Source organism: Sminthopsis crassicaudata, chromosome 1 (assembly GCF_048593235.1).
Source record: "Sminthopsis crassicaudata isolate SCR6 chromosome 1, ASM4859323v1, whole genome shotgun sequence".
Taxonomy (NCBI): domain Eukaryota; kingdom Metazoa; phylum Chordata; class Mammalia; order Dasyuromorphia; family Dasyuridae; genus Sminthopsis; species Sminthopsis crassicaudata.
In genome coordinates this window covers 204,335,339-204,348,844 of record NC_133617.1, presented here as the reverse complement: position 1 = coordinate 204,348,844, position 13,506 = coordinate 204,335,339, and the positions used below count along the sequence as shown (strand labels likewise).

Here is a 13,506-nt window from a genome sequence, read left to right as displayed (position 1 = left end):
GGATAATACATTATGACCAAGTGGGATTTATACCAAGAATGCAGGGCTGGTTTAATATTAGGAAAACTATTAATATAATTGACCATATTAATAATCAAATTAATAAAAACCATATGATCATCTCAATAGATGCAGAAAAAGCATTTGATAAAATCCAACATCCATTCCTACTAAAAACCCTTAAGAGTATAGGAATAAATGGACTATTCCTTAAAATAATGAGCATATATTTAAAACCTTCAGTAAACATCATATGTGATGGAGATAAACTAGAACCTTTTCCTGTATGATCAGGAATGAAACAAGTTTGCCCACTATCACCATTACTTTTCAATATAGTACTAGAAACTCTAGCTTCGGCAATAAGAGCCGAGAAAGAGATTCAAGGAATTCGAGTAGGAAATGAGGAAATCAAATTATCACTTTTTGCAGATGACATGATGGTATACTTAGAGAACCCCAAAGACTCTGCTAAAAAGCTATTAGAAATAAATCAGAATTTTAGTAAAGTTGCAGGATACAAAATAAATCCACATAAATCCTCAGCATTTTTATACATTACCAACACAATCCAACAGCAAGGGATACAAAGAGAAATTCCATTCAAAATAACAGTCGATAGCATAAAATATTTGGGAATATATCTACCAAAGGAGAGTCAGGAATTATATGAGCGAAATTACAAAACACTTGCCACAAAAATAAAGTCAGATTTAAATAATTGGAAAGACATTCAGTGCTCTTGGATAGGCCAAGCAAATATAATAAAGATGACAATACTCCCTAAACTAATCTATTTATTTAGTGCTATACCAATCAGACTTCCAAGAACCTATTTTAATAACCTAGAAAAAATAACAACAGAATTCATATGGAATAACAAAAAGTCGAGAATTTCATTGGAAGTAATGAAAAAAAAATTAAGTGAAGGTGGTCTAGCTGTACCTGATCTAGAACTGTATTATAACGCAACAGTCACCAAAACCATTTGGTATTGGCTAAGAAATAGACTAGTTGATCAGTGGCATAGGTTAGGTTCAAAGGGCAAGATAGTGAATAAAAATAGCAATCTAGTGTTTGACAAAGCCAATGATCCCAAATTTTGGGATAAGAATTCATTATTTGACAAAAACTGCTGGGAAAACTGGAAATTAGTATGGCAGAAACTAGGCATGGACCCATATTTAACACTACATTCTAAGATTAGATCAAAATGGGTCCAAGATTTAGGCCTAAAGAACGAAATCATAAATAAATTGGAGGAACATGGGATGGTTTACCTCTCAGACTTGTGGAAGAGGAAGGAGTTTGTGTCCAAGGGAGAACTAGAGACCATTATTGATCACAAAATAGAAAATTTTGATTACACCAAATTAAAAAGTTTCTGCACAAACAAAACTAATGCAAACAAGTTTAGAAGGGAAGTAACAAATTGGGAAAACATTTTTACTGTTAAAGGTTCTGATAAAGGCCTCATCTCCAAAATATACAGAGAATTGACTTTATTTTATAAGAAATCAAGCCATTCTCCAATTGATAAATGGTCAAAGGATATGAACAGACAATTTTCAGATGATGAAATTAAAATTTTTTCTGCTCATATGAAAGAGTGTTCTAAATCACTATTGATCAGAGAAATGCAAATTAAGACAACTCTGAGATACCACTACACACCTGTCAGATTGGCTAAAATGACAGGAACAAATAATGATGAATGTTGGAGGGGATGTGGGAAAACTGGGACACTGATGCATTATTGGTGGAGTTGTGAAAGAATCCAACCATTCTGGAGAGCAATCTGGAATTACGCCTAAAAAGTTATCAAAATGTGCATACCCTTTGACCCAGCCATACTACTACTGGGCTTATATCCCAAGGAAATACTAAAGAAGGGAAAGGGACCTGTATGTGCCAAAATGTTTGTGGCAGCCCTTTTAGTGGCTAGAAGCTGGAAGATGAATGGATGTTCATCAATTGGAGAATGGTTGGGTAAATTATGGTATATGAATGTTATGGAATATTATTGTTCTGTAAGAAATGACCAACAGGAGAAATACAGAGAGGCTTGGAGAGACTTACATCAACTAATGCTAAGTGAAACGAGCAGAACCAGAAGATCATTATACACTTCAACAATGATACTGTACAATGATGTATTCTGATGGAAGTGGATATCTTCAACATAGAGAAGAGCTAATCCAATTCCAATTGATTAATGATGAATCAGCTACATTCAGAAAAGGAAATCTGGGAAATTAGTGTAAACTGTTATTTTTACCTTCTGAATCCAATTCTTCCTGTGCAACAAGAAATTCTGTTCTACACACATATATTGTATCTAGAATATATTGTAATATATTTAACATGTATAAGACTGCCTGCCATCTGGGGGAGGGGGTTGGGGGAGGAAGGGAAAAAATCTGAACAGAAGTAAGTGCAAGGGATAATGTTGTAAAAAATTACCCATACATATGTACTGTCAAAAAAAAAAGTTATAATTATAAAATAAAATAAAAATTAAAAAAAAAAAGAAGGTAAACACAAATTTTACAAAAGTTAGGTGTGATAGATCTTTGGACAAATTTGAATGAAGACTGAAAGAAATATACTTTTTTTCTTTGCAGTTCATGGAACCCATAAAAAACCTAACCATGTTAGGACAGAAAAACTTCAAAATCAAATGCAGAAAAGCAGAAATAGTAAATGCATATTTTTTTTCAGATGATGATGTAATAAAAAATTACATGAAATAAAAGGCCAAAGAAAAATAGATAAAAAATTATTTAGAAACTAAATAATCTAATCCTAAAGAATGAATGGTTGAAACAACCAATCATAGATACAATCAATATCTTCTTCCAAGAGAATGACAATAATAAAGCAACATACCAGAATTTGTGGGATGCAGCCAAAGTAGTTAGTAGGGGAAATTTTATATCTCTAGATGCTTATTTGAATAAAATAGAGAAAGAGAAGTTCAGTAAATTGGGTTTACAACTAAAAAAGCAAGAAAAAAATTAACAATTCTCTTTTTTTTTTTTTTTCCTCCCTCTACAGAATTTATTGGGTTGATAACTGGACGAGTGACACGTGTACAAAATGGAGCTCACACTATCCCAAAGCAGGGAGCTGAGGGCAGGAGGGGGCGGGAGGCAGTTACTGGCCTTTCAGGGAGGTGCAGAGGCTAAGGGTCTCTGGCAGCCCATGCCCCTCCCTCCCACCCCTGGGAGAGGGTCAGAGGCATGGCCACCCAAGAGACACTGGCCTGGTTTTGGTCACAAAACTCAAACAGAGCCCAGAGCTGGGCTGGGACTGACTAAATGAGGGCTGAGGGTGGTCAGGGGTGCAGAGGGCCCGGGGGGGCCCAGGGGCCACTCTGCTCATCCCCCCTGGTAGGGTCTGTCCATACCTAGTCTAGGGGCTTGTGAAGGGTGTGTGCAGCGATGCAGGAAAGAGGAGACACCAACAGGCAGGAGTTGGGTCAGACAGCCCAGCCTGGCTCCTCTCCAGGGGGCACCTGGGTTGGTGAAGATTTGTGAAACCCCGGCTGGGCAGCTAGCAGCGGATTTCATAGATACCACTGTGGCCAATGTAGCACACCCATTTGATGACATCGTGGTGGCTGTAGTTCAGCTTGGGTTCAAACACCTTTAAGTATCGCACCTTCAGGCGGGAGGGTGCAAACGGTACCTCAAAGTTCATGGAGATGGGAGGCCAGGTCCACTTCTTCTTGTCGTTGGTCAGTAGCAGCTCAAATCTCTGCTCTGATCCTTCATCCCCGCCATGCACTTGATCTTCCATACAATGGCATTCTCACTGGCCTTGTACTTGGCTTTGCCTTTCATGCAGATCACTTAGACACCACGCGTATTTAGCGGTGTTGGGATCCGGACCTCAATTTTCTGGGCCAACAAGGAAGGCTTGAAGTTAGACTTAATGACAACTTTGACCTCCAGTTTGGTTCCTCCCACCTCCTGCACCAGGGGGATCACCAGGAAGGGAACACCTTGGTGGTCCGATACCTCATAAGCTGGAACACTCCATCAGAGTCACACTTGCTGAGTCGCACACACTGGTGGAAGATGCAGTCATCAATGGCGATGGACTGCTTCCCACTCTTGCTCGTCTAATCGGTGGTGCCCTTGCCCTGCTTCTCAATGACAATCTTCTTGTTCATCCCGAACCTGCACTTGGGCATGCCATTCAAATAGCTCTTCATGATCACCCGGCCAGACACATGTGCGCTCAGCACCTGCCCTTGAGGAGACATGAGCAGATTGACGCTCTCAAACACGTCCAGGAAGAGCTCGTTCAGACGATATTTGATGCCCTGGTGCCGCCAACCGATCTGCCCTGTCACCTGGCTGGTGATCTGAAACTGCTCTTCCTTTGTCTGATGCTGGCTCTTGATGCTCTGCTGAGTGATGAACGTTTTCAGAGCTTCCATCTCTGAGTTCTGGGGGTAGCCAAAGTCCAGGATCTCATCCAGCAGCTCATAGATGAGCACAAAGTTGTTCTTGGTGTTCTCCGCGCTGATCTTGACAAAATAAGCGGCCATGACGTCACACATCTTATAAAGGAACTCAAAGACCGTGGTGGAGTTGACATTTTGCTTGGTGACAGCTGCCAGACAGATGTTGGAGCACTTGACGTGGAAGAAGCTGGTGCAGGCAATGTTGGTGACGGGGGAGCACACCTGCTGCCGGGGGTGGATCACATTGACACAAAAGGCGTCCACAGCTTTCTGCCCTATGTCATCTCAGTAGACCCGGGAGATGAGCACCTACCCCTTGTGGTTGTAGATGAAAAGTCCTCCAATCATGGTGGCGACTCAGTCTCCTGTGCCCATGGATTTGAGAACAGACCAGGCGCCGCCGAGGCCCATCCCTACGTCGGTCCTTCTGTCAGTTGGTCCATGTGAGGTCCAGCTGTGCCACCGCTCCCCACAAATTAACAATTCTCAATTAAATGCCAAATTTGAAATTCTAAAAATAATAGGAGAAATTGATAAAATGAAAGTTAAAAAACTATTGAATTAATAAATAAAACTAAGTTGGTTTTATGAAAACACCAAAAAAAAAAAAAAAAAAAAAAAAAAAAAGATAAACCTTTAATTAATCTGATTAGAAAAAAGAAGAAAATTTTTTTTCTTTTTAGTTTCAGAAATGAAAACCAAATTTCCACCAAATGGAGAGGAAATTAGAGCAATAATTAGGATTTATTTTACCCAAATATGTGTCAATAAAACAGGTAATCTAAGTGAAATGGAGGAATATCTAAAAAAAAATATATATATATATATACGTTGCCTAGGTTAACAGAAGAGGAAATACATTATTTAGACTGCCCCATTTTAGAAAAAGAAATAGAAAAAGCTATTAATAAACTCCTAAGTTATATTTGCATATATAAAATATATAAGAAAGCAAATCTCCAGGGCCAGATGGATTACATGTGAATTCTACCAAACATTTAAAGAAAAATTAATTCCAATACTATATAAAATATATATATTTTTTTAAATAGGGAAAGGACTCCTACTAAATTTCTTTTATGACACAGATATAATGCTGATACCTAAACTAGATAAGGTGAAAACAGAAAAAAAGAAAATTAGACCAATTATCCTAATGAACATTGATGCAAAAATCTTAAACAAAATACTAGCAATGAGATTACAGAAATTCATCCCTAAGATAATATACTATAACCAAGTAGGATTTATACCAGGAACAATATTAGGGAAAATATTAGTATAATTGAATATATCAGTAACCAAATTAACAAAAAAAAATATGGTTATCTCAAGTGATTCAAAAAGGCATCTAGTAAAATCTAACACCCATCTTTATTAAAAACATTAGAGACTATAGGAATAAATGGAACTTTCTTTAAAATGATGAGAAGTATCTATGTAAAACATTCAGCAAGCATCATATGTAATGGGGACAAAGTAGAGTCATTCCCAATAAGATCAGGAGTGAAACAAGTTTGCCCCTTGTTGCCATCACTATTCAACATGGAATTAGAAATGTTATCTTTGGCAATAAGAAAAGAAGAAGAGATTAAAGAATTAGAGTAGGTCATGGGGAAACCAAATTATCACTTTTTTTCAGATGATATGATGGTATACTAAGAGAACCCTAGAGATTCAACTAAAACACTGCTAGAAACAATCCACAACTTTTAGTAAAGTTGCAGGATACAAAATAAATCCACAGAAATCATCATTTTTATATATTGCCAACAAAGTCCAGCTATAAGAGATTACAAAGAGAAATCCCATTTAAAATAAAGATTGATAATATAAACTATTTGGAAGTCTACCTACCAAGGGAAAATCAGGACCCATATGAACACAACTACAAAACACTTGCTACACAAATAAAGCCAGATCTAAATAATTGGAAAAAACCAAGTTGCCCATGGGTAGCTGGGATAAATATAATGAAAATGACAGTACTACCTAAATTAATGTACTTATTTAGTGCCATAACAGTCAAACTCCAAAGAAATTATTTTATAGATCTAGAAATAATAGCAAAATTTGTCTGAAAGAATAAGAAGTCAAGACTTTCAATGAAATTAATGGAACAAAAAACTATCAATGAAGGTGGCCTAGCTTTGCAACTTAAAAGTATAATATAAAGGAATGGTCATCAAAGCCATTTGGTACTGGCTAAGAAACAGAATAGTCAATCAGTGGAATATGTTAGATTCAAAGGACAAAAATAGTCAATAACCATAACAATCTAATGTTTGGCAAACACAAAATCCTTAGCTTTTGGGATAAGAACTAACTATTTCACAAAAAAACTTCTAGGAAAATTGGAAACAACTATGTGAGAAACAAGGCATTAACCCACACCTAACACCATATACCAAGATAATGTTAAAATGGGTCCATGTTTTAGACATAAAGCATGATATTATAATCAAATTAGAAGAACAGGATCTGTGGAGAAGGAAGGAATTTGTGTCCAAAGAACTAGAACTCATGAACATCAAATAGATAAGTTTGATTATGTTAAATTGAAAAGATTTTGTACTCACAGAATTAATTCAGTCAAGATTAGAAGGGAAGGAATAAATTGGGAAAACATTTTTACATTTAAGGGTTCTGATAAAGGTGTCATTTCTAAAATATATAGAGAATTGACTCAAATTTGAAAGAATTCAAGCCATTCTTTAATTGACAAATGGTTAAAGGATATGAACACTTTTCAGATGAAGAAATTAAAAACATTTCTAGCCATATGAAAAGATGCTCTAAATTACTATTGATCAGAAAAATGCAATTAAGTCTGAGATATTACTATAGATCTCTCAGAGTGGTTAAGATGACAGGAAAAGATAATGACAAATGTTGCAGGGGATGTGGGAAAACCCAGACACTAATACAATATTGGTGGAATTGTGAACAGATCCAGCCATTTCTGGGGAACAATTTAGAAGTATGCTCAAAAAGTTATCAACATGTCCATACCCTTTGATCCAGTAATGTTTCTACTAGGCTTATATGCCAAAGAGATCTTTAAATAGGGTAAGGGATCCACATGTGGAAAAATGTTTGTGTCAGCCCTTTTTGTAGTGGCAATAAACTGGAAACTGAGTGGATGCCTATCAGTTGAAGAATGGCTGAATATGTTATGGTCTAAAAATATTATGGAATATTATTGTTCTATAAGAAACCATCCAGCTGGACGATTTTAGAGAGGTCTGGGGAGACTTACATGAACTGATCCTATTTGAAATTAGCAGAACCAGAAGTTAATTTTACACAGCAACAACAGAATTATGCAATGATCATTTCTGATGGACATGACTCTTTCCAACTGTGAGATGATTCGGATCTGTTCCAATAATCTTTTAATGAAGATATCCATTTACACACAGAGAGACAATTGTGGGAACTGAGGATAGAAGACACCATAGAATTTTCACTCTTTCTGTTATTGTTTGCTTGCATTTTGTTTTATTTCTGAGTTTTTTTCCTTCCAATTTTTCCAGTGCAGCAATTGAATAAATATGTATACATATATAGGGTTTAACATATATTTTAGCATTTCTAACATATATTGGATTACTTGTCATCTAAGGAAGAGAGGGAGGGGAGGTGGGGAAAATCTGGAATACAAGGATTTGCAAGGGTCATGTGGAAAAATTATCCATGCATATGTTTTGCAAATAAAAAGCTCTTTAAAAAAGACAAAACAAATAAGACTATTTAAATAATTTCTTTTCTCTTCTGGTAATCCAGACAATCTCTAATTTTGTGGGTAATCCCTAATTTCACTTAGATTATCAAATTATGGGCATAAAATTGGGAAAAATAACTCCTAAACATTGCTCTAATTTTCCTTTCATTCGTGGAAATTTCTACCTCTTCATTTTAGAGATTAATCATTTTTATTTTCTTCCTTTATTTTTCTAACAAAATTACCTAGAAGTTTATGTATTTTGTTGTTTTTTTTTCATCAAACCACCTATTAGTTTTATCAGTTCAATAGTTTTCTTACCTTTAATTTACCCCAAGTTGTACTTTTCTTTTTCATTTCCCCATTTCCCTCCTACTCAGCTTTTTTTTTTTTTTTTTTTTTCTTCTATCTCAACTCGAAACTGCCCTTCCCTTTTTGTATACCTTTCACCTAGTACTTCTGTTTCATATTATCTTTTCTCTCCAACTTCAATATAAGCTGAGGTAAGTTTTCTGTGAAACCAAATATGTGTAATATTCCCTCTTTGAGCCAAACCTGAAGAGAATAATATTCACACAATATTCATCCTCCTCCCTTACTTCTGTCAAATATAATAGGTCTTCTTTTGCCTTTTCATGAAATGTCTAAGTTCTCTCATTTTACCTCCATTTTTTTCCATTATAATCTTCTTTCCTCCTCTAGTTTCATTTTTACCTTATTGTAGTAAAATCAAATTATGCCTGCACTCTTTATATATATACCCATAATAGAAATGTAGCTCTTAAGAGTTCTTTCCTTTTTACTTTTTAATTTTTCTCTTGAGTTTTATATTAGTTTAGTTCTGGTCTTTTTATCAGAAATAATGAAATTTACCTGTTTTTTGTTTAGTTCTGGTCTTTTTATCAGAAATAATGAAATTTACCTGTATCATTGAATGTCCATCTTCTTTCCTGAAAGGTAACTCTCAATTTAGTTGGATAACTGATTCCTGGCTTCTATCCAAGTTCCCTTGTATTTTGGCATATAACATTCTAGGCCCTTCTGTCCTTTTAGGTGGAAGCTGCTATACCCTGCTTAATTCTGATTGTGACCCCTTGATATTTAAATTATTTCTTTCTGGCTGCTTGCAATATTTTTTCCTCAATCTGATAACCTTGAAATTTAGCCATCATATTGCTTGGAGTTTTCATTTTAAGGTATCTTTCAGGAGGTGATAAATTAATTATTTCAATGGCTATTTTACTTTCGGATTCTAGTACATCAGGCAGTGTTCCTTGATGATTTTATGAAAGATGGTGTTTAGGCTCTTTTTTTCATCATGGCTTTCAGGAAGTCCAATAATCATTAGATAGTGTTTCCTAGATCTATTTTCCAGGTTAGTCGTTTTTCAGTGAGGTATTTCATATTTTGTTCCATTTTATCATTTTTTTTAGTTTTGTTTTACTAATTTTTGATATTTCATTGAGTCATTCATTTCCATTTGTTGCATTCTAATTTTTAGTGTATCATTTTATTCAATTACCTTTTTTTTAAAACTCCTTTCATATTTGGCCAATTGAATTTTTAGATGAGTTATTTTGTTCTATGGGCTTTTTTCTATTTCATAAACTCTGTTTTTCAAAGAGGTGGTTTCTTTTTTACATTTTGTCAAATCTATTTAGTAGAGAATTATATGCTTTTCCTGTTTCACTAAATCTAATTTGTAAGGAGTTTTTATTGGATAATTTCTGTATTTTCTTTTTCAAACCTTCTTGAAAAGTTATTGCTTTTCTCTCAACATGTTTCTAATAATTCTCTTTTAAGATCCTCTTGTTATTATAGCTTTTTTATTTACACTTTATATGTGTGAGTAATTTTTCAGTATTGACCTTTGCAAATCCTTCTGTTTCAACTTTTCCCCTCCTTCCCCCCCCCCCACTCCCCTAGACGGCAGGTAGACTGATACATGTTATATATGTCAAAGTATATTTTAAACACGATATATGTATACATATTCAAACAGTTATTTTGCTGCACAAGAAAAAATGGACTTCAAAATAAAGTAAAAATAACCTGAGAAGGAAATAAAAAATGGAAGTGAACAAAAACAGGAATGGAAATGCTATGTTGTGATTCACACTTATTTCTCATAGTTCTTTCACTGGGTGTAGCTGGTTCTCTTCATTATTGAACAAATGGAACTGTCTTGTTTCATCTCATTGTTGAAGAGAGCTATGTCCATCATAATTGATCATCATATAGTATTGTTGTTGAAGTGTATTATAAACTCCTGGTTCTGCTCTTTTCACTCAGTATCAGTTCATGTAAGTCTCTCCAGGTCTTTCTGAAATCATCCTTCTGGTCATTTCTTACATAAAAAATATTCCATAACGTTCATATACCACAAACTATTCATCCATTCTCCAACTGATGGGCATTTATTCAATTTCCAGTTTCGTTTTTGCACATATAGCCCCCTTTCCCTTCTTAACATCTCTTTTTGATATAAACCCAGTTGTAACACTACTGGAACAAAAGTTATGTACAGTTTGATAACTTTTTGGGCATAGTTCCAAATTGCTCTCCAGAGAGATTGGATGCATTCATAATTCCACCAACAATGTACTGTGTCCCAGTTTTCCCACATCCTTTCCAACATTCAGCATTATCTTTGCCTGTCATCCTAGCCAATCTGAGAGGTGTGTAGTGGTATCTCAGAGTTGTCTTAATTTGCATTTCTCTGATTAATAATGACCTGGAGCATTTTTTTCATATGGCTAGAAATAGTTTCAATTTCTTCATTTGAAAATTGTCTGTTGATATCTTTTGACTATTTATCAACTGTAGAATAGCTTGATTTCTTATAAGTTAGAGTCAGTTTTCTACATATTTTGGAAATGAGTCCTTTATCAGAACCTTTGAGTCTAAAAATGTTTTCCCAGTTTATTGCTTCCCTTCTAAATGTGTCTGCATTAGTTTTATATAATCAAATATTTATTATATAATATATAATCAAAATTTCTTATTTTCCTATTTTGTGATCAATAATAAACTCTACTTTTTTGGTCACAAATTCCTTCCTCTTCCACAGGTCTAAGAGGTAAACGATCCTATGTTCTTCTAAATTATTTATAATCTCATTCTTTATGCCTAGATAATCAACCCATTTTGACCTTTTCTTGATGTACAGTGTTAAGTGTGGGTTAATGCCTAGTTTCTGCCATGCTAATTTTCAATTTTCCCAGCAGTTTTTTCATCAAAGAGTGAATTCTTATCCCAAAAGCTGGGATCTTTGGGTTTGTCAAATACTAGATTTTTATAGTTATTGACTATTTTCTCCTGTGAACCTAAGCTATTCCACTGATCAACTAGTCTATTATTTAACCAATACCAAATGCTTTTGGTGACTGCTGTTTTATGATATAGTTTTAGATCTGGTACAGCTAGACCACCTTCATTTGATTTTTTTTTCATTATTTCCCTTGAATGTCTTGACTTTTATTTTTTCAGATGAATTTTGTTGTTATTTTTTCTAAGTCATAAAAATACTTTTTGGGAGTCTGATTGGTATAGCACTAAATAAATAGATTAGTTTAGGCAGTATTGTCATTAAGCTCCTTTTTTGAATTCTTCCAAGAAAGCTCTGTGAAAAAGGGACCAATTAATATCATCCTTTGGGACTACAACTCACAATGATCTGCTTTTACTACCTTCAAAGTTTGAAATCTTTTTTCCTCTTTTTCCATTAAAAAAACAAACAAACAAACAAAAAACTATCTCTGGTCCAAGCTATTTTTGCTTTTTTGCTGATTTTTTTTTTTTAAATGTTGAAGTCTTCTTTTAGGGCAAAGAGGATATTGTCCAAGCCATCTCTATAGGTGAGAGGGACTTCATTGGTTCAGTGCTGAACTACTTCTGGTGTTGGGTGGGCATGGTTAGGTCTGCTATTTTAAAGCTTTTGGAGGCTCATTATTTACCCTTTGTATTTGTTTTGTGTCTTACAGCTAATCTGCTGATCCACTGGCTTGTAGCCAGAACGGAGTAGCCAGCACTGCTTTAGATCCCTCTTAGTAGATTCCCTGGTATGAAACTCTACTGCTCTGGGTGTCTGTACTGCCTTTGTCCAGGGGCCTGTTTTAAGCTGCTTGTGCTGTGCCTACCTGCCTTCTTCAATGCTATATTAAAATACCTTTTTTTTCTGAAGATCTTCCAAATTATCTTCTGGAAATTTGTTACACTTCAAACATTTGTGTATTCTGTCATTCCAAAACCAACTCAGAGGCTTGATTTGCTGCTACTTTGAAGGATGTGAAGAGCTCTCAGAAAATGTTGTATCTCCTCCTTGCCATATTGGCATTGCCCCCAAAGATACAGTATGGATGTTAACTATTTAACCTTTAATCAACATGTTTTATTTCTTTCCTGCTTACCTTTTCATCCTTCTATTTTGTATTTGAAGATCAAATTTTTGGTTTAGTTCTGATTTTTTCAGCAGAAATGACTGAAAATCCCTTACTTCATTAAAATTGCAACTCCTCCTCTGTAGGAGTATTCTCAATTTTGCTGAGTTATTGACTTTTGGATATAATCCAAGCTTTTTTGGCCTTTGGAATATGATATTTTAGGCCCTCTGATCTCTTAATGTAGGTGCTGTTAAATCCTTGCTAATCCTGACTGAGATTTCTTTATACTTGAAATGTTTCTTTCTGGAAGCTTGTAGTATTTTCTCCTTGACCTTATAATTCTAAAACTTCATAAAAATATTTCATAGAGTTATCCTTGTGAGATCTCTTTCAGTAGGATTCTTTCAATGGCTATTTTGCCTTCAGTTTCTAGAATATCAGGAGTTTTCTTTGATGATTTCTTGAAAAATGTTTTCCAGACTCTTTTTTTAAAATCATGATTTTAAAATAATCCAGTAATTCTTAAATTATTTCTCCTGAATTTATTTTCCATTTTGGTTGCTTTTCCACTGAAGTATTTTAAATTTTCTTCCATTTTTTTTCATTCTTTTTAGTTTGTTTGATTGATTCTTCATGTCTCATAGAGTTAGTAGGTTCCATAAGATTAATTCTAGCTTTTAATGTATAATTTTCTTCAGTTATCTTTTTTTACCTCATATTCCATGTATTAATTCTACTTTTAAAATATTGTTTTCCTTATAAAATTTTTATTCTTCCTTTTCTAATCTGTCATCTGTCTTTCACACCTCTCCTTTTTCCCCCATTTTTTTTCCCTTGAGACCAATTCATATTTCTTTTTTGTGGTTTTGTATGTAGATATTGTATCATTTTATTATTTGCTGTCCTGATCTTTTCTGTTACCACAG

The 13,506-nt window shown here is 34.6% G+C and overlaps 1 pseudogene; it reads right to left on the bottom strand.

The window, feature by feature from the left end:
• Positions 1-3,363: 3,363 nt before the first annotated feature.
• On the bottom strand, positions 3,364-4,886 carry LOC141546313 (AP-2 complex subunit mu pseudogene; annotated as a pseudogene).
• Between the last annotated feature and the right edge of the window lie 8,620 nt (positions 4,887-13,506).